The 22,528-nt window shown below is 42.9% G+C and overlaps 1 long non-coding RNA gene across 1 annotated transcript in view; it reads right to left on the reverse strand.

The window, feature by feature from the left end:
* LOC142657247 (uncharacterized) overlaps positions 1 to 10,228 on the reverse strand; it is a 93,337-nt gene extending 83,109 nt beyond the window's left edge. The window contains exon 1 of the long non-coding RNA XR_012849854.1: positions 10,162 to 10,228. This is a non-coding gene — a long non-coding RNA (uncharacterized LOC142657247). The remainder of the gene's footprint in view (positions 1 to 10,161) is intronic.
* Positions 10,229 to 22,528: the final 12,300 nt, after the last annotated feature.

Here is a 22,528-nt window from a genome sequence, read left to right on the forward strand (position 1 = left end):
ATGCGGGCACCCTGGGGCAAGGCCAGGACCGGAGCTAGCCTCCGATCTGTCCGATTGACCCTTTACATGCAGCGCTCAAAAGCGAGCACTGCATCTATGGTGTTTCCTAGCAGATCGGAACCCCACAACGCAATCGCGGGGTTCCGATAACTGCTCTGGCAGACCGGAGGCCTTACAATGGCCTCCTGTCTGCAAAGTACGGAAGCCTGTTAGGCACCACCTGGAGGCGGGGCCTAAAATGCTCCCAGCCGCAAAAGGAAGATGGCGCAAGCTCAAGAGCTAAACCTGGGACATCAGCCGTGGGTATAAGCCGTATGTTACAGCTGACACCATGCCGTAATGGCAGGGAACGGAGCTAGCTCCGATTCCTGCCGTTAACCCCTTAGATGTCGCAATGAAAAGCGATTGCGGCATCTTAGTGCTTTGTAGCGATCGGCATCGTCACGATATGATCGTGAGGATGCCGATCGTTACTATGGCAACCGGAGGCCTAACAATAGCCTCCTGGTCTGCCACGTACAATAGCCTATTAGGCCCCACCCAGTGATGGGACCTCATAGGCTTGCTGTCAGTGAATGACTGACAGCTCTAGAGTAAAGATAGAGTAGAGCATTAAAGTAACGATAAGAGGTGCAGGCCCTCAAGTCCCCTAGTGGGATAAAAAAAGAAAAGTTGAAAAAAGTTAATAAAAAAGTTGAATAAAATTATAAAAATAAACGTTTCAAATGAATAAAGACAATAACCACCTTTTTTTTTCTGTAATAAGTGTTTTATTATAAGAAAAAAATGAAAATGTTAAAAAAAAGTACACATATTTGGTATCGTCACATTCGTAACGACCCAAACTATAAAAATGTAATGTTATTTTTCCCGCATGGTGAACACCGCAAAAAAAACAAAAAAAAACAATGCCAGAATCGCTATTTTTTTTATCACCACCCCTCCCAACGCATGGAATAAAAGGTGATCAAAAAGTCGCATGTACCCCAAAACAGTACCAATAAAAACTAAAAAAAACTACCGGTCCCACAAAAAAACAAGCCCTTGACTGAAACAGCTTTTTTGACTGAAAAAAAAAAAGTTATGTCTCTCAGAATATGGTGACACAAAAAATAAATTATTTATAAAAAAAAAGTGATTTTATTGTGCAAACGCTGCATAATGTAAAAAAAGATATACGTTTGGTATCGCCGTAATCGTATCGACCCACAGAATAAAGTAAAATTGTCATTTATAGCCCACAGTGAACACTGTAAAAAAAAAGAATAAAAAAATATTGTCAGAATTGCTGGTTTTTGGTCATTTTGCTTGCCAAAAAACTTGAATAAAAAGTGATCAAAAAAATTGTGTGCACCCCAAAATGGTACCAATGAAAACTACAGATTGTCCCGCAACAAATAAGCCCTCACACAGCTCTGTTGGGGAAAAAAATCTAAAAGTTCTGGCTCTCAGAATATGGCGACACTAAATGTGCAGATCGTTCCAAAAGCGGATAAGATTCGGCACCATTTATCAGTGCGACACCGGCCACACATCTAAGAATTATTATTTATTTTTCACATTATTATACCCTCTTATTATACCCTGATGTACTCCGCACAGCTTACATATGCCCCCACAATATAAACTGAAATACCAGTAAAACCCCAAACAGAACTACTACCAAGCAAAATCTACGCTCCAAAAGCCAAATGGTGCTCCCTCCATTCTGAACCTTACAGCGTGCCCAAACAGCAGTTTACGTCCACTTACAGTGAAGGAAATAAGTATTTGATCCCTTGCTGATTTTGTAAGTTTGCCCACTGTCAAAGACATGAACAGTCTAGAATTTTTAGGCTAGGTTAATTTTACCAGTGAGGGATAGATTATATATAAAAAAAAAAAAGAAAATCACATAGTCAAAATTATATATATTTATTTCCATTGTGCACAGAGAAATAAGTATTTGATCCCCTACCAACCATTAAGAGTTCAGCCTCCTCCAGACAAGTTACACGCTCAAAATCAACTTGGTGCCTGCATTAAAGACAGCTGTCTTAAATGGTCACCTGTATAAAAGACTCCTGTCCACAGACTCAATTAATCAGTCTGACTCTAACCTCTACAACATGGGCAAGACCAAAGAGCTTTCTAAGGCCTCATGCACACGACCGTAAAAACTCCCGTTATTACGGGTCGTGATTACGACCCCTAATAACGGGCTCATAGACTTCTATTGGCGACGGGTGCCTTCCCGTTTTCTCACGGGAAGGTGCCCGTGCCGTTGAAAAAGATAGAACATGTCCTATTTCAGGCCGTAATAACGGCACGGACAGTCCATAGAAGTCTATGGAGCTCTCGTAATGACGGGTGGCTACATGTGTGCACCCGTCATTACGGCAGCGTTGCTAAGCGACGTCAGTAAATAGTCACTGTCCAGGGAGCTGAAAGAGTTAACTGATCGGCAGTAACTCTTTCAGCACCCTGGACAGTGACTACCGATCAGTATAAACCTGTAAAAAATAAAAATAAAAGACGTTCATACTTACCGAGAACTTCCTGCTTCCTCCAGTCCGGTCTCCCGCCCGTTGCCTTGGTGACGCGTCTCTCTCGACATCCGGCCCGACGTCCTGGATGACGTTTCAGGCCATGTGACCGCTGCAGCCAATCACAGGTCAATCACAGGCTGCAGCGGTCACATGGACTGCCGCGTCATCCAGGGATGTCGGGCTGGCTGTGAAGAAAGGGACGCGTCACCAAGACAACGGCGGGTAAGTATGAATTTCTTTAACTTTTATTACAGAAAAGGCTGTCCCTTCTCTCTATCCTGCACTGATAGAGAGAAGGGGCTGCCGATTAGTGCAGTGCTATTTTGCCGCCAAAAACGTGCTCGTAAATACGGGTGGAATACGTGTGACACCGGACCCATATTTACGAGCACGGGTTCGTAAATACTGGTGCAAAACGGGTGGAATACGTGTGACACCGGACCCATATTTACGCCAGTATTTACGGGTGGGAAAAAATACGGTCGTGTGCATGAGGCCTAAGGATGTCAGGGACAAGATCATAGACCTGCACAAGGCTGGAATGGGCTACAAAACCATAAGTAAGACGCTGGGTGAGAAGGAGACAACTGTTGGTGCAATAGTAAGAAAATGGAAGACATACAAAATGACTGTCAATCGACATCGATCTGGGGCTCCATGCAAAATCTCACCTCGTGGGGTATCCTTGATCCTGAGGAAGGTGAGAGCTCAGCCGAAAACTACACGGGGGGAACTTGTTAATGATCTCAAGGCAGCTGGGACCACAGTCACCAAGAAATCCATTGGTAACACATTACGCCTTAATGGATTAAAATCCTGCAGTGCCCGCAAGGTCCCCCTGCTCAAGAAGGCACATGTACAGGCCCGTCTGAAGTTTGCAAATGAACATATGGATGATTTTGAGAGTGATTGGGAGAAGGTGCTGTGGTCAGATGAGACTAAAATTTAGCTCTTTGGCATTAACTCAACTCACCGTGTTTGGAGGAAGAGAAATGCTGTCTATGACCCAAAGAACACCGTCCCCACTGTCAAGCATGGAGGTGGAAACATTATGTTTTGGGGGTGTTTCTCTGCTAAGGGCACAGGACTACTTCACCGCATCAATGGGAGAATGGATGGAGCCATGTACCGTCAAATCCTGAGTGACAACCTCCTTCCCTCCACCAGGACATTAAAAATGGCTCGTGGCTAGGTCTTCCAGCACGACAATGACCCGAAACATACAGCCAAGGCAACAAAGGAGTGGCTCAAAAAGAAGCACATTAAAGGTCATGGAGTGGCCTAGCCAGTCTCCATACCTTAATCCCATCGAAAACTTATGGAGGGAGCTGAAGATCCGAGTTGCCAAGTGACAGTCTCGAAATCTTAATGATTTACAGATGATCTGCAAAGAGGAGTGGGCCAAAATTCCATCTAACATGTGTGCAAACCTCATCATCAACTACAAAAAACGTCTGACTGCTGTGCTTGCCAACAAGGTTTTTGCCACCAAGTATTAAGTCTTGTTTGCCAAAGGGATCAAATAGTTATTTATCTGTGCACAATGCAAATAAATATATATAATTGTGACAATGTGATTTTTTTTTTTTTTTTATATATATATATATATATAATCTATCTCTCACTGGTAAAATTAACCTAGCCTAAAAATTCTAGACTGTTCATGTCTTTGACAGTGGGCAAACTTACAAAATCAGCAAGGGATCAAATACTTATTTCCTTGGCTTGGCATTGCCATACCTGGGAGAACCCGCTTAACATTTTATGAGGTATTTGTCTTCGGTGGCACAAACTGGGCACAACATATTGTGCACTAAAATGGCAAAACAGTGGAAAATTGCAATTTTCACTTTGCACCATCCGCTGCGCATTAATCATTAATTTCTAATGAAGAAAGACCTGTGGGGTTAAAATGCTCACTACACCCCTTAAAATGCCTTAAGAGATGTTGTTTCCAAGATAGGAGGCACTACTTGGGGGTTTGTTTTACTATTTGACCTAAGAGCCCTGCAATTGTGGGCCAATGGTGTGAAAATCACCGAAATAGACCTCAAATGCGCATGGCGCTCTTCACTTCTGAATCCTGTCATCTGTCCAGGCAAATGATAAATGCCTTGAGGGGTGTAGTTTCTAAAATATGGTTACTTATTCCACTGTACTCTGGTACCTTAGCATTTTGCAAATTAACATGGCGCCCAAAAACCAAGCCAGCAAAATCTGAGCCTTTCTGAGCCCTGCCGTGTGTCCAAACAGCAGTTTATGACCGTAATCGGGAGAAATTGCATTTCAAATGTTGGGGTGCCTTTTCTCCTTGTAAAAATGTAACATTTCCACGTTTTATCAGAAAAAATAAAATGTTGAATTTCACAGCATAATTCCACTGAATTCAGCAAAAAAAAATGTGGGGTCAAAATGCTCACTATACCCCTCATTAAATTCTTTCACGGGTGAAGTTTCCCAAATGGGTCACATTTGGGTGGTTTCCACTGATTTGGTCCCACAGGGGATTTGCAAATGTGACATGATGCCGCAAACCATTCCAGCAAAATTTGAGCTCCAAAAGTCAAATGGTGCTCTTTCCCTTCTAAGCCCTGCTGTGGGTCCAAACATCAGTTTATCACCACATATGGGGTATTGCCATGCTCAGAAGAGTTCACGCTACAAATATGGGGGTGCTTTTTCCTCATTTATCTATTGTAAAAATGGAAAAATCGAAGCTAAAACGACATTTTATTAGAAAAAAAACGTAGATTTTCAATTTCACTACCTAAATCCACAAAATTCAGCAAAAAAAACTGTGGGGTCAAAATGCTTACTGGGTCCAAAAAGCAGTTTATTACCACTTATGGGGTATTGTCGTAATCAGGAGAAATTGCTTTTCAAATGTTGGGGTGCTTTTTCTCCTTTATGCCTTGTAAATATTGAAGATTTCTACATTTTACTGGAAAACATTTAGTTTTTCATTTTTACATCCTAATATCACTAAATTCAGCAAAAAAACAAAACTGTAGGGTTAAAATATAGGGTTGATGAATTCCTTGAGGTTGTAGTTTTCCTAATGGTGTATTTTTGGGGGGTTTCCACTGTTTTGGCACCACAAAACCTCTTCAAACCTGACATGGTGCCTAAAATATATTCTAATAAAATGGAGACCCCAAAATTCTCTAGGTGCTCCTTTGCTTCTGAGGCCTGTGTTTCAGTAGATTAGCACACTAGGGCCACATGTGGGATATTTCTTACAACTGCAGAATCTGGGCAATAAATATGGAGTTGCGTTTCTCTGGTAAAACCTTCGTGTTACAGAATTTTTTTTAATTAAAACAGATTTTCTGCAAAAAAAAATAAATTAGTAAATTTCACCTCCACTTTGCTTTAATTCCTGTGAAACACCAAAAGAGTTAAGAAACTTTCTAAATGCTGTTCAGAATACTTTGAGGGGTGCAGTTTTTAAAATGGAGTATTTTATAGGGGGTTTCTAATAAATAAGGCTCTCAAAGCCACTTCAGAACTGAACTGGTCCCTGAAAAAATAACCTTTTGAGATTGTCTTGAAAATGTGAGAAATTGCTGCTAAAGTTCTAAGCCTTGTAACGTCCTGGAAAAAGAAAAGAATGTTCAAAAAACAATTCTAACATAAAGTAGACATATGGGAAATGTGAACTAGCAACTATTTTGTTTGGTATTGCTATCTGTTTTACAAGTGGATACATTAAAATTTAGAAAAATTTAAATTTTTGCAAATTTTCTCAAAATGTTGGTATTTTTCACAAATAAACACTGAATGTATTGACCAACGTTTACCACTAACTTAAAGTACAATATTTCACGAGAAAATTGTCTCAGAATCGCTTGAAAAAATAAAAGCATTCCAAAGTTATTATCACATGAATTAACACGTCAGATATGAAAAAAATTGCCTGGTTCATTAGGCGAAAACAGGCTGTGTCCTGATGGGGTTAAAGGATGTCTAAATCATATCAACCACAACAAGCAGATTTAGACTCTGAAGGGACTAAAGTGTCTTGGATACACAGGTAATTTCTAGTAATATATCTATTTTACTCATAATCTTTTAGTACATACATTGAGATATGTGAAGACTGGCTATTAGTAACTGGAAATTGAACTTTTCTGCCATATCAGTTACTGAGCAGATGGGTCATCTAGCGGGAGCAGTTCAGGACTTAGGAACAGGGCCGGCCTTAGGGTTGTGCAACCTGTGCGAGTGCACAGGGCGCTGCACCCTCCAAGCATGTAGGGGGCGCCACTGGGCTCTGCCTCCACTCTGTGCTCTACTGTTAGTTACATACACATAGTAAATAAGAGCCGAGGAGCAAAAGAAGAGGAGGAAGCTCCGCCGAAAGCCCGTCCTGAATGAAGCCTGTGATCCTGGAGAGATGGTGAATATCTATTTGTGTCTTTGTGTATATGTGTGTGTCTATGTGTGTATACAGTATGTGTCTCGGTGTGTATACAGTATGTGTCTCTGTGTGTAAACAATATGTGTGTGTATACAGTATGTCTATGTGATTGTATGTGTATATGTTACAGTGTGTGTGTGTGTGTGTGTGTGTATATATGTGTCTGTATGCGTTTGTCTCTTTATAAAAGTGTGTTTTCAATATTAAAGTAGAAGAGGTAAAATGAACATATCTGTGCTATCACCTTTATACTCTGCTGCCCCTATATACCCTGCTGCCCCTTATATACCCTGATGCCCCTTATATACCCTGCTTCCCCCTATATACCCTGCTGCCCCTTATATACAGAACAGATAAAATGAACATATCTGTGCTGCCCCCTTTATACCCTGCTGTCCCTATATACCCTGCTGCCTCTTATATACCTTTCAGCCTCTCATATACCCTGCTGCCCCCTATATACTCTGCTGCCCCTATATACCATGCTGCCCCGATATACCCTGCTGCCCCTTATATACCCTGCTGCCTCTTATATACCCTGCTGCCCCCTACATACCCTGCTGCCCTTTATGACCTGCTGCACCTTATATAACCTGCTGCCTCCTATATATCCTGCTGCCTCCTATATACCCTGCTGCCCCTATATACCCTGCTACCCCTTATATACCCTGCTGACTCCTAGATACCCTGCTGCCCCTTATATACCCTGATGCCCCCTATATACCCTGCTGCCCCTTATATACCCTGCTGCCTCTTATATACCCTGCTTCCCCTTATATACAGAACAGATAAAATGAACATATCTGTGCTGCCCCCTTTATACCCTGCTGTCCCTATATGCCCTGCTGCCTCTTATATACTTTTCTGCCCCACATATACCCTGCTGCCCCTATATACTCTGCTGCCCCTATATACCATGCCGACCCAATATGCCCTGCTGCCCCTATATACCCTGCTGCTCCTTATATACCCTGCTGCCCCTTATATACCCTGCTGCCTATTATATACCCTGATGCCTCTTATATACCCTGTTGCCCCTATATACCTTGCTGCCCCTTATATACCCTGCTGCTCCTATATACCCTGCTGCCCTTATATACCCTGCTGCCCCATATACCCTGCTGCCTCTTATATACCCGGTTGCCCCTATATACCCTGCTGCCCCCTATATACCCTGCTGCCCCTTATGTACCCTGCTGCCTCTTATATACCCTGCTGCCCCCTACATACCCTGATGCCCTTTATATACCCTGCTGCACCATATATAACCTGCTGCCTCTTATATATCCTGCTGCCTCCTATATACCCTGCTGCCTCCTAGATACCCTGCTGCCCCTTATATACCCTGCTGCCCTCTATATACCCTGCTGCCCCTTATAAACCTTGCTGCCCCTATATATGCTGCTGCCCCTATATACCTTGCTGCCCCATATATACCCTGCTGCCCCTATATCACCCTATATATCCTGCTGCCCCTATATACCTTGCTGACCCTATATCCCACTATATCCCCTGCTACCCTCATATACCCTGCTGCCCCTATATACCCTGCTGACCTTTATATACACTGCTGCCACTTATATACCCTGATGGCCCCTATATACACCCTGCTGACCCTTATATAACCTGCTTCCCCTTATATGCCCAGCTTCCCCTTATGCACCTTACTGTTCCTTATATACCATGCTGCCCCTTATATACCCTGCTGCCCCTTATATACTCTGCTGCCCTTATATATATATATGCCTATGTGTGTGTGTTTATATGAGTCTGTGGGTATAGTTATCATCTACGACATTATCTGTACTCAGAGTTATCACTGTGTGTTATCTGTGGGGTTACATTTGACTGCATGTGAAATCTACTACACAATGTGCACTGTGTATATATTTGCCTGTGTGGGTATATATGGGTCTGTTTCTGAATGTGTCTTTGTGCTTGTATATATGTGCCTTTTATGTATTTGTATATGTTCCTGTCTGTGTATTTATCTGCGCGCGTGTGTGTGTGTGTGTGTATGTTTTTGTACGTCTATATATTTACCTGTATGTATATATTCCAAAATGTGTGCAAATATATTTTTCTGTTTGTCTAAATATCTGTCTTTATGTATGTATGGTATATATGTTCCAGTATGTGCGTGTCTATATATGTGGTTAATTTTTGGCTTGTGTAGTGGGCGGCAATAGAGAGTCCCGCACAGGGCGCCATCCAACCTAAGGCCGGCCCTGCTTAGGAATACAGCAAACTCATAACTATGATTCTTTTTTTTAGTGGCTATAATATTTCAGTGGAGCTGTCATTATAAGATGCTAGAGAAAGTAGAAAAGGGAGGAAACCACCAGCTCACCGGTTCTGCGTCTCCAGACACCTCGCTCGGATTCCCGAGCCATGCCATGGGTAAGAGCACTGCACGTGCTCGAAACGTGTAGGCTCGGCTACTAACCCGCACTACTCTTCGCCTTGAGACTGCGTCTCTCTTCTACTTTTAATCACATTTTGTTTTGACAATAAAAGTGGGAATAGTACTTCCCTTTTAAACTTCATACAGCAATGGATCATCTTTCCTCCTTTCTTATAAGATGCTAGCCTTAGATACATCAGCATATTCTGATAACAGATTCACTTTAGGTTGAGCATCATATCCAGCTAGAATTACTGCATGAGTACATACACAATGTTTTCTAATAGATACTGTATCAAGTATGTAATATCTCACATGTCTTATGTGTGTATTAATTATTATAGATTCTGTGCGTTAATAATTTGCATCCAAAGCCTCAGATCACTATGATAATAAACTGTGACAGCACAAAAAGATATGTAACCTAACATTTTGTTGATGTGTACCAGTACATGCAGTATTATGCATAACTGAACACAAGATACACTTCTTGAAAAATAATAAATTCATTCATACAACTTTAAGATAATTAGATATAAATAAATAGATTTTAGATAGAAAGACAGACAGACAGACAGACTATTTGAGAAAATGTTGTCAATAAATTGTGGAATTTATGTGTATAAAGCAAAATAGAAGATAACATGCTAACAACACCAAGCAAAAACAAGATTGAATAAAGTGACATGTACAATTGCTACAGATTAAGCAACAGTTTTCCCATATTGATTTCCTAAAATGGGAACCAAATACTATTTCATGAAATTGAGGGTATTAATAATTCTATATCAGATTACATATACATTTACCTGGTTCTAGGATTAGTTTTCGCTAGATGTCCAACGTTGTCAGTTGTGTGTTTGTTGTTAACTGGACCATTCTAATAATGAAATCCTTTAGTTTGAATATCTTCACTGACTCTCTTATGAACTCTCTCCAACTCCTCCTCTCTCCCCCTTCCACTGTCAGATCCTATCCAACGCTGACATCATTCTGTGCACACAGACACATGGACACAGTATGGACACCGGCTGCAATGTTAATAAGACCCAAATTTATTCTAATTATTGTCTGGAATTGTTGCTTGCTTTTAATACTGTTTAATATATGTAACATATGCTTGTCCTATGCAATGTCACACACAGCATATGGACACCATATTGATAGTGTGCAATAATTATATTCTAATATATAGTGTTATAATTCATATGTACTACTTTTATGGCCTGTACAGCCATGTCGCTCCATGTAATAAATGCAGTTGTATTCCCTTCCATCTGTTCTCTACTTCTTTCTAACCTACTAGATGTATAATAACAAGAACTAGGTACTAGATGAAAGTATCACTGCAGGAACAGACTGCACAGGGTTTACTTAAAGAGACTCTGTCACCAGATTTTGCAACCCCTATCTGCTATTGCAGCAGATAGGCGCTGCAATGTAGATTACAGTAACGTTTTTATTTTTAAAAAACGAGCATTTTTGGCCAAGTTATGACCATTTTTGTATTTATGAAAATGAGGCATGCAAAAGTCCAAGTGGGCGTGTTTACAGTAAAAGTCCAACTGGGCGTGTATTATGTGCGTACATCGGGGCGTTTTTACTACTTTTACTAGCTGTGCGTTCTGACGAGAAGTATCATCCACTTCTCTTCAGAACGCCCAGCTTCTGGCAGTGCAGACACACAGCGTGTTCTCGAGAGATCACGCTGTAACGTCACTCACTTCCTGCCCCAGGTCCTGCATCGTGTCGGCCACATCGGCGCCAGAGGCCACAGTTGATTCTGCAGCAGCATCAGCGTTTGCAGGTAAGTAGCTACATCGACTTACCTGCAAACGCCGATGCTGCTGCAGAATCAACTGTAGCCTCTGGTGCCGATGTGTCCTCGCTCGTCCGACACGATGCAGGACCTGTGGCAGGAAGTGAGTGACGTCACAGCGTGATCTCTCGAGAACACGCTGTGTGTCTGCACTGTCAGAAGCTGGGCGTTCTGAAGAGAAGTGGATGATACTTCTCGTCAGAACGCCCAGCTAGTAAAAGTAGTAAAAACGCCCCGATGTACGCACATAATACACGCCCAGTTGGACTTTTACTTTAAACACGCCCACTAGGACTTTTGCAAGCCTCATTTGCATAAATACAAAAATGGTCATAACTTGGCCAAAAATGCTCATTTTTTTCAAATAAAAACGTTACTGTAATCTACATTGCAGCGCCTATCTGCTGCAATAGCAGATAGGGGTTGCAAAATCTGGTGACAGAGCCTCTTTAAAGTCTGTAACCATGGATACACATCGATCTGTATAGGAGCTGTAGACCGTAAATAGTAAGAGAGTGTTTATGAAAGATATTTGCATAGTTGCATAATTTTTTTATGTTAGATGCAAAAAAAAAAACTAAGATGCAAATTATCCTCAGTGCCGATTTTTCTTCAAATATCTTTATTGCAAGAAGTGCTCTGTTTTTCTGATACAGAGTTCCAGATTCGCTGCATAGCCAGTGTTAAGTTATAGCATTTTTCCACCACTAGGAGGTGTTTACTTTAGACTGTGCAATTTGTTGAGTTCAATTAATAAATAGTATGCAGTAAGCTCCAAAGCTCCCCTTAGTGGTGACAGAATTTTAGCAATTAAACTCCGTTCACATCTGCGTTAAAGCCTCCATTGCAGATTGCTCTGCTATTTTTCCATAATAAACTGACAGATACCATAATGGACACCTGACAGACCCCATTAAAGATAGCATTGAATTCCATTTTTCTGTTCCTATAACAACAGAAAAGTGGAATTCCTAGCACCGATGTAAGTCCTCTTTAGGGTAATGGCAGATGTGCAGATTTTTCAATGAATCCACGCCAAAATTTGACGTAGATTTTTCCCTAGACATTGCAAAGGGTGAAATCTACAGTGAAAATCCGCAGCTTTTCCGCCCAAGAATGATCAAGCTGCAGATTTGAAAATCTGCAGCATGCTCTGATTTCTGTACAGATTTTGTCTGCTGGATGTGGTTGGGGTTTTGAAAACCCCTCCACTTTATTTGTACTGTAAATTGCTGCAAATTTCACTACGTCTGGTCTCACCTTTAGGCTGGGTTCACACAACCTATTTTCAGGCGTAATGGAGGCGTTTTACTCCTCGAATTACGCCTGAAAACCCGGCTCCAATACGTCGGCAAACATCTGCCCATTCATTTCAATGGGTTTGCCGATGTACTGTGCCGACGACCTGTAATTTTACGCGTCGCTGTCAAAAGACGGCGCGTAAAATAACAGCCTCGTCAAAGAAGTGCAGGACACTTCTTGGGACGTAATTGGAGCCGTTTTTCATTGAATCCAATGAAGAACAGCTCCAACTTATGTCCGTAATTGACGCCTCGCAAAACGTGAGTACGAGAAGTTACGTCTGAAATGCAGGAGCTGTTTTCTCCTGAAAACAGCTCCATAATTTCACCCGTAATTGACATTATCGTGTGCACATACCCTTAAACTGCTCCTAGAGTGCAATAACCCCTCTATTCTCTATAGGAATTTATCTAAATAAGGCATCAGAGTTTAATGAACAGGCTTACTGCTTTATGAAGCATTGCTCGATTTTAAAATATGGACAAAGCTAGGGTTATATGGCGACTTTAGCCGCAACACATGTCGCATGACCAAAGATCACTGTGTTATCGCAGTATCGCTGACTGCATCACAGTAATAAAAGTAAATTGCTGTGACCGCCACATGATAGTTGCAAGAGATCCAAACTAGATGGATTTCTTGCGACTGTCATGTTGTGGTCACGGCAGCCTGCGGTTTGCGACATGGCCACATTCACAGCCCTCTTTGATCATGCAACCTGTGTTGCAAAGTGTTGACCTGTGTGCGACCTGTGTTGTGTCGCTGCCAAAGTCGCCATGGAGCCCTAGCCTAAAACTGGAGGTACCTGCTAACCGGCCCCCGATGTGATCATAATAACTTCAGTTTGTACTGTTAGGCTGTGATCACTTGTATGACTATGAAAAGTGAGGTAATTGATCTCTAAAGCCTGTATGTGTTTTGCACATGAGAGCACTGACTTTTTACAGATATCCATGGAAACTATTATGTCAAAACATACTCAAGCAAAAAATTTATATAACAAATTTAAAGCCTGGATCATTGCTGGATTTTAAGTCTTTTTTTTTTTCACTTTTCAGCATTGGCGTTTGGCCACAAGTCATGCGAGCTGGAAAAAGTGTGGCCAAGTTCACATTTGGAGAATACAATGGACTTTAACCCTTGTGTAGGAGATACTTCATTGCCCTGCTGCCCTTGGCAATGAACTGCTGCAGCCATCAGTTCCATCTGCGTAATATATTCATATACAGGGCCGGCCTTAGGCTACAGGGTGACCTGTGAGAAATTGCCCTTTGGTGCCCCCCATTCCATTTATCATTGTTATGTATTGTGGGGATTTGGTGCTTTTGTTTGTACTGTAAGGCCCTGTTCACACGGCGTGCATTTGTCATGCCAAAAAAACGCGTAAAAAATGCTTGGATTAAGCTTCCCATTGACATCAATGGTATAGCGCGCCGTTAGTGCACACGACGTGTTTTGTTTAAAAATGTGTTGCGTAAAAAAAAAAGAAGCGTCAGGTCAAAATGTGCCAAAAACGCACCTAATTTCTATAGTCATTGGGAGTTCTGATTGAACGGCAAAATACACAATAAATACGTGTCAAAAACGCCTGTAGTTTAAAAAGCGCTTTACAAAAACACTAGTGTTTTTAACACGTTTACACGTTGTTATATTTTAGCACAGTTTCAACAAGGCCTATGTTTTGTTAAGGCTGTTTTCACATTATGTCCTGCCTGTCCATTTATCATATGCGGCGGAAAATCTCCTGGCGCAGACATTAAATCGACACAAAAAATCTGCAGTATCATTTTTTTTTACGGGAAGCCACTGCATAAAATAGCACAGTCCCACCCGGACTGAGGCTTTTTTTAACTTCTATCAGGTGTATGAGACTATTTATCATACGTTCTGGGAGCTTTCTGGTGCATACATTAAACAGATGGGCAGGATGTAATGTGAAATTACCTTTAGGATGAGTTCACACGGGACGGATACGCTGCGTAAAAGCACGTAGCGTATCCGCCCTATGCGCCGCAGGGAATTCCGGGCGAAAAACTGGACCAAACTGTGAGGCAGTTTCTCGCCTGGATTGTCCGCTGCAAAAAACTGCAGCACTTAGCCGGCCTGCTAGCAGGCTGACCTCCTGGGATGACATCTCATCCCAGGGGACCGATGCAGTGCCGGTCACATGGGATGAAGCTCTCTGATATCATCGAGGCCGCCCTCTTGGGATGACGTTTCATCCATGTGACCGTTGCTACAGCCTGTGTTGGCTGCAGCAGTCACATGAGATGAAGCGTCAGCCCAGGAGGATGAAACACAGATTCCTAGGTAAGTATAATACATTGTTTGTTGGCGAACCCGCCACAAAAAATGCAACAACTACAATTTATTGTGGGATTTACCTCCCCAATGAATACAATGGGGAAATCCCGCAACAAATAAGCAGCGTTTACGCAAATACAATTGACATGCTGCGTCATAAAACTCTGCACCGCATGTCAATTTCTGATTGTTTTTTCCTCTCATCATTTACGCAGCGTGTGGATGAGATTTGTTTTATATCATCCACTTTGCTGCTACTGTATTTGCTGCAGATTTTCCGCAACTAATTCCGTTGAGGAAAATCCGCAGTATTTATGCAACGTGTGAACTGGCCCTTACTCCGTTTTCTCAGAGGCTATCTTTTGTATAACAGAAAAAAATATTAAAACTGCTGTCCACGTGGGCAATGTTGGAACTTTTTATTACTTCTTATTTAACTCACACTGTGAAGGCCGTAAAAAATAATTTAAAAAAGTCAATACGTTTTCTGTTCACATTAGCACTAAAAAAAATGTAATAAAAAGTGATCAAAAAGTTGCATGTACCAAAATATTGTACCAATAAAAGCCCACACACCGCTTAATAGACGAAAATATAAAAAAAGTTCTGGCTCTCAGAATGTGGTGAAACAAAACATGTTTTTGTTTAACAAATAGTTTTCTTTGCAAAAGTAGTAAAAAAAAAACTATATAAATTTGGTATCACTGCAATCGCATTTGAGTAATTATAGACCAGTAAGCTTAACACCCATCGTAGGGAAAATGTTTGAGGGACTGTATGCAGGATTATATGACAAAAAATAGTATTAGAAGTGACAGCCAGCAGGGTTTTAGAAAATATTGTTTGTAATTGGATTGAGAATTGGCTCAAGGACCGTATCCTGAGAGTTGTGGTAAATGATTCCTACTCTGAATGTTCCCCGGTTATAAGTAGTGTACCTCACAGTTCAGTGCTGGGACCACTATTATTCAACTTATTTATTAATGATATAGAGGATGGGATTAATAGCACTTTTTCTATTTTTGCAGATGACACCAAGCTATGTAATATAGTTCAGTCTATTGAAGATGTTTGTGAATTGCAAGCGGATTTAAACAAACTAAGTGTTTGTGCGTCCAGTTGGCAAATTAAGTTTAATGTAGATAAATGTAAAGTTATGCATCTGGGTACCAACAACCTGCATGCATCATATGTTCTAGGGAGAGCTATACTGGGGGAGTCACTTGTTGAGAAGTGGTGTCTGGAATGAAAAAAGTGTACACAGCGCCACATGGTGCAAGATAAACCTGATAGGTGGGGTAATTGAAATATAGGTATGTGATTGCACTCACCTAAAGTAGTTGTACGGGCAGGTACAACTAGTGCAGTAAGCATGAATCAGTAAAAATGGTTGCAGCTTTCAATATCCAACGACCGGCATCATGGTAGTGGTTCCGCAGAACAATGGCAAATTAAAAATTATTTTAAAATAGGATATAAATAGAAGGCACTACACATAAAGGATAGATGGGCTGAATAATAGTAACATGAGCATTTATTTGCAAAAAACGGCAACGCGTTTCAACGCAGAACCTGCGTTTTTATCAGGTCAAAAATAGAATAACAAAAACAGCCAGCTTTTTACACATATCTTCTCCTCCCACTAACCCATATGTGTATAAAGCTGGCTATTTTTGTTATTCTATTATATATTTTGGCCTGATGAAGACGCAGGTTCTGCGTTGAAACGCGTTGCCGTTTTTTGCAAATAAATGCTCATGTTACTATTATTCAGCCCATCTATCCTTTATGTGTAGCGCTTTCTATTTATATGGTATTTTTAATTTGCCACTTGTTGAGAAGGATCTGGGTGTACTTGTAAATCATAAACGAAATAACAGCATGCAATGTCAATGAGCTGCTTCAAAGGCCAGCAAGATATTAGCAACGAAGCTAATAAGGGGCATGGAGAATCTAAGTTATGAGGAAAGATTAAAATAATTAAACCTATTTAGCCTTGAAAAAAGACGACTCAGCGGGGACATGATTAACTTATATAAATATATTAATGGCACATACAAAAAATATGGTGAAATCCTGTTCCTTGTAAAACCCCCTCAAAAAACAAGGGGGCACTCCCTCCGTCTGGAGAAAAAAAGGTTCAAGCTGCAGAGGCGACAAGGCTTCTTTACAGTAAGAACTGTGAATCTCTGGAATAGTCTACCGCAGGAGCTGGTCACAGCAGGGACAGTAGATGGCTTTAAAAAAGGCTTAGATAATTTCCTAGAACAAAAAAATATTAGCTCCTATGTGCAGAAATTTTTACCTTCCTTTTTCCCATCCCTTGGTTGAACTTGATGGACATGAGTCTTTTTTCAACCATACTAACTATGTAACTATGTATTGACCCGCAGAATAAAGTTAAGTTGTCGTTTTTACTGAACGATGAAAGCCGTAAAATCAAAACCCAAAAAACAATGGAGGAATCAATTTTTTTCCAATTTCAGCCCACAAGGATTTTTTTTTCCATTTCCCAGTACATTATATGGTACTTCAAATGGTGCCAATAGAAACTACAACTCCTCCTGCAAAAAATAAGCCCTCACACCACTCTACTGATGGAAAAATGTAAAAAATGTTATGGCTCTAGGAAGGCGGGAAGTGAAAAACGTAAATGAAAAAGCAAAAAATGTCTCAGTCCTGAATGGGTTAAAATAAGAAAGCAGCCCATACTTGCCTCTCTCTTCCCAGGCCTTCCTATGTTGGGGGCTCCCGTCACCTATGTTCTCGGTTTGTATACAGAGCGGCTGCAGTGGTGATATCACGTCGACAGTGCAGCACCGCTGCAGCCTATTACTGGTCTCAGATGAACATCGCTGAGACTATTAATAGGCTGCAGCCAATGTCAATAGGCTGCAGCTGCTCTGTATACAAACAGTGAACAGAGGTGATGGTAGCCCCCAGCGCAGGAACGTCTGGGAAGAGCGAGGTAAATAAAAGTTATTTTTTATCTTAACTTCTCCTCTACTGCTTCAACAGAATTTATTTTTAACCCCTTTAACGTAATGTGTACAGGGTCTAAAAAGGCAACAAATGGTAAATGTGCACAATGGAGGAACTGAACAATATGCTCATCTGCCATTTATTAATTGTTCCAGTGCCGTGTAGAGTTGGAGTCGTGTTGTGCTGTATACTACGCCTGTCTTGTCATACCACGCCTGGTGTCTACCTGCTGCCAAGGTCCCATCCGAGCCTATCCTGCTATTGTCTGAAGTTACCACAGGTACACCTATACGAACTATAGACTTTGACTTGTATCCTGTTGGCCAGCTGCCATACTGTCAAGGCGGTACGGCCCAGTGGGTCCACAATACCCACAGTTCGTCACACTGATGTATGGATAGACTGATGACAAGGCTTGATGTTCCCCTGTTCTGACAAATGTTATGGTTAGGGGCGGACACCCCTCATGTGCAAACCACGCTGATGCACAGGTGCCCAGTATAATATAATTGATGGACCGAAACCGTGCTCATAGTTACCGGTGCACCGTTGGAATGACACAACTTAGTGTGCCATGGTAAACCACTGAAGAGTATGGGGTCCCACACACCTCACCCCCTACATGGGGCTCTCCACCGCCTTTTTCCACCCTTGATTATGACCAGAAGGAAATAACCTCTTAGGATAGGTAATTATGTGGGACCTGTTCCCGAGGTTCAGAGGTAGTTGATCATAAACCTCTTAGGACTAATGCAAAGTCTCCTGTTGCAATAGGTCTGAGGATGACAGGTCTCATTTAGCAGACTGTTTCAGGAACCTTTTCACTAAGGGCCCTTGTGACAAGCATCTTACCTAAAATGCGGCCTGGACTGAATTTTGGACCTTCCAGGTCGACAAACTCAGTCCAGAGTCAACGCAGCCGTCTACCAGGAAATTTTACAGCACTTCATGCTTCCCTCTGCAGACAAGCTTTATGGAGATGCTGATTTCATCTTCCAGCAGGACTTGGCACCTGTCCACACAGCCAAAAGTACCAATACCTGGTTTAATAATCACAGTATCACTGTGCTTCATTGGCCTGGAAACTCGCCTGACCTAAACCCCATAGAGAATCTATGGGGTATTGTCAAGAGGAAGATGAGAGACACCAGACCCAACAATGCAGATGAGCAGAAGGCTGCTATCAAAGCAGCCCGGGTGTCCATAACACCTCAGCAGTGCCACAGGCTGATCGCCTCCATGCCACGCTGCATTGATGCAGTAATTCATGCAAAAGAACCCCCGACCAAGTATTAAGTGCATATACTGTATATATTTTTCAGTAGGACAACGTTTCGGTATTAAAAATCATTTTTGAAATTGGGTTTATATAATATTCTAATTTTCTGAGACACTAAATTTTGGGTTTTCATTAACTGTTACCATAATCATCAAAATTAAAAGAAAAAAGTGCTGGAAATAGATCACTCTGTGTGTAATGAATCTGTCAAGGTCTGTGGGTATGTGGAACCACTAGACCGCACCGCCGTAGCGGGGACGCAGCTGGCCAAACAACAGAGTACCCAAGCAATACAAAGTCCCTCACTAGGTTACCTGAATAGTCCAGACAGTGGCCGAGGCTTTGGCACGGATGGAGATGGCTGCAGCAGGTTACGCCAGACGTAGCGGATGACAGCAGGTGCAGCAGGTTGAGCCAGACATGGCGGATCACACTGGACGTGGCAGATGACACTGGACATGGCAGACGACACCGGATGTGGCAGGCGGCACTGGACGTGGCAGACGACACTGGACATGCCAGATGGCACTGGACGTGGCAGACGACAGCAGGTGCTGAGGGACACGACTCCAACACTAACAGGCTCTGGAACAAGGACACAGCACGGGATACAGGATACAGGGCACAGATAATAACAGGAACAGGATAACACTAAGGGACCATTTGCAAGATCCCACATCCCAAGAAGTGACATGCACTTCTTTGAGGCGGGCGTCTTTTTACACGCTGTCTTTTGACAGCGACGCGTAAAAATACACCCCGTCTGAACAGAACATCGTAAAACCCATTGAAATCAATGGGCAGATGTTTGCAGACGTAATGGAGCCGTCTTTTCAGGCGTAATTCGAGGCGTAAATCGCCTGAATTACCTGTGTAAATAAGCCGTGTGAACATACCCTTATTGGTAAGGGTAGGGATGGGAGCAGTCAGTGATGAGAAGTTTCGGATAAACTGCCGGTAGAAATTGGCGAATCCCAGGAAACGCTGTATGGACCTCAGGCCTTGGGGACGTGGCCATTCTAAAACGGACTTTACTTTCTCAAGATCCATCTTGAGACCTTGATCCGAGATGATGTATCCCAGGAAGGGCAGAGAATTTTTTTCAAATACGCACTTCTCCAGCTTGGCATATAAATGATTCTCCCTCAATCGCAGTAGAACCTGACGGACATGCCTCTGATGAGTCGTCGGATCTGGAGAGAAAATCAAAATATCATCGAGATAGACTACAACACAGACATAGAGGGGATCTCAGAAGAAATATTTGACAAATTCCTATAAGACCGCGGGAGCATTACACAGTCCGAAGGGCATCACCAGGTATTCGTAGTGCCCATCTCGGGTGTTGAACGCCGTCTTCCACTCGTCACCTTGGCGTATTCGGATCGAATTATAAGCCCCACGCAAGTCTTATTTTGAAAAAAACCCTGGCTCCTCGTATACGGTCAAACAGTTCGGATATATGTGGCAACGAGTATTTGTTCTTGACCGTGATCTGGTTGAGACCACAGTAGTCAATGCAGGGTCGAAGAGATCCGTCTTTCTTTTTAACGAAGAAGTACCTGGCCCCGGCTGGGGAGGAATACTTTCGTATAAAACCCCTCTCCAAATTCTACTTGATATAGGCCGACATGGATAGAGTCTCTGGCAAGGAGAGAGGATATAGCCGTCCACGCAGGAGAGAGGCATTTGTAACCAGTTAAATTGGGCAGTCATAAGTCCAATGTGGAGGCAGCGTCTCAGCCTCTCTCTTGCTGAAGACATCCGCTAACTGAGAAAAATGAGGGCGCAATCCCGCCAATGACTGAGGCAGAGGAGGCTGAACAGGATGGATCTGCAACAGACAGCGACATGGAGCCCCATTGGAGAACCTCTTCGGAATTCCAGTCTAGGACTGGGGCATGCAGTCGAAGCCAAGGCAGGCCCAGCAGAACAGGATTGATGGCTTTGGACAAGACAAGAAAAGAAAATAGTTCCGAATGAAGGGCTCCAACTTGGAGCTTCAGCGGCTTGGTCTTAGATACAATCGGATCGGGGAGAGGCAATCCATTCACCGAGGCAACCACCAAAGATGTTTCCAGGGGAACTGTGGGCAACTGGATATGATCCACTAGATCCTTTTGGATTAAGTTTGCCATGGAACCGGAGTCCAAATAGGCAGAAACCTCTTGCGTCCTCTCGCCGGATACTATGGTCACAGGAATGGTTAGCTTGGAATTGAATCTTTCATTTCGTACCATTCCGCCTAGGGTCATCTCTCCAACCAATCCTAGGCACTGGGGTCTCTCTGGCCTCTGTGGACACAAATGCACAACATGGCCTCCGAGGCTGCAATACAGGCAATGTCCTGAAGTACGTCTGCGTTGTCTCTCCTGGGTGGACAATTTGGCTTGTTCCATCTGCATAGGCTATGGTGGAACGACTGAAGAGTACAGTAGGGACTGCTGGAAAGTAGAAGCCAGCCTAGGAAATCCTCTCTCCTGGAGAACCTCTTGGGAATGCTCCCGGATCCTCGTCCCAACCCGGGTGGCTAGTAGGATGAGATCGTCCAGGGTAGGTGGCAAATCATGAGCGGCCAGTTTGTCTTTAATCCCAGAAGACAGTCCCTACCAGAAAGTGGCCACCAAAGCCTCGTTATTCCAGGTCAGTTCAGCAGCCAGGATACGAAACTGAATGGCATACTCGCCCATGGAGAGGTCTCTCTGGTGTAGGGTTAGCAGGGATGCAGCAGCAGAAAAACTCTCCTAGGTTCTTCAAATATCAAATGGAAAGTCCGTAAAAAGCACTGCAAGTCATGGGTCTCTAGTCCCTGATGTTCCCACAGAGGGTTTTCGCATGCCAGGGCTTTGCCAGTAAGGAGAGAGATTATGAAGGTGATCCTTGCATCAGCAGAAGAGAGGGCCTTGGCATGCAGTCTGAAGTGGATCTGGCACTTATTCGGAAATCCCCGGCAAGTACTCGTGTCTTCGTCATAGCGAGGAAGTAGCGGCACGTATCATAGGGGATCGGCACTGATCGGTACAGAAAGGAAATGTAGCAGGAGGAACACCAGGAATAGGTGCGGTGACGACTGTGGTTTGGGCAACCAGCCAATGTGCAATGGTGTTCACCGACAGGAGGGGTTGGTCTTGCCTTGACTGAAGGTCTTGCATCTCGGCCAGCAAGTCTTGTGTCGTCAAGGTCTCAGGTTGACCAGCGGGGTCCATGGCTCGAGCGTACTGTCACGGTCTGTGGGTATAGTGGGGAGGCAACTGGCCAAACAACAGAGTACCGCAGCAATACAAAGTCCCGCACTAGGGTACCTGAATTGTCCAGACAGTGGCCGAGGCTTTGGCACATGTGGAGATGGCTGCAGCAGGTTACGCCAGACGTGGCAGATGACAGCAGATGCAACAGGTTGCGCAATACGTGGCGGATCACACTCAATGTGGCAGACGGCACTGGACATGGCAGACGGCACTGGACGTGGCAGACGGCACTGGACGTGGCA

Source organism: Rhinoderma darwinii, chromosome 7, assembly GCF_050947455.1.
Source record: "Rhinoderma darwinii isolate aRhiDar2 chromosome 7, aRhiDar2.hap1, whole genome shotgun sequence".
In the NCBI taxonomy this organism is placed as follows: domain Eukaryota; kingdom Metazoa; phylum Chordata; class Amphibia; order Anura; family Rhinodermatidae; genus Rhinoderma; species Rhinoderma darwinii.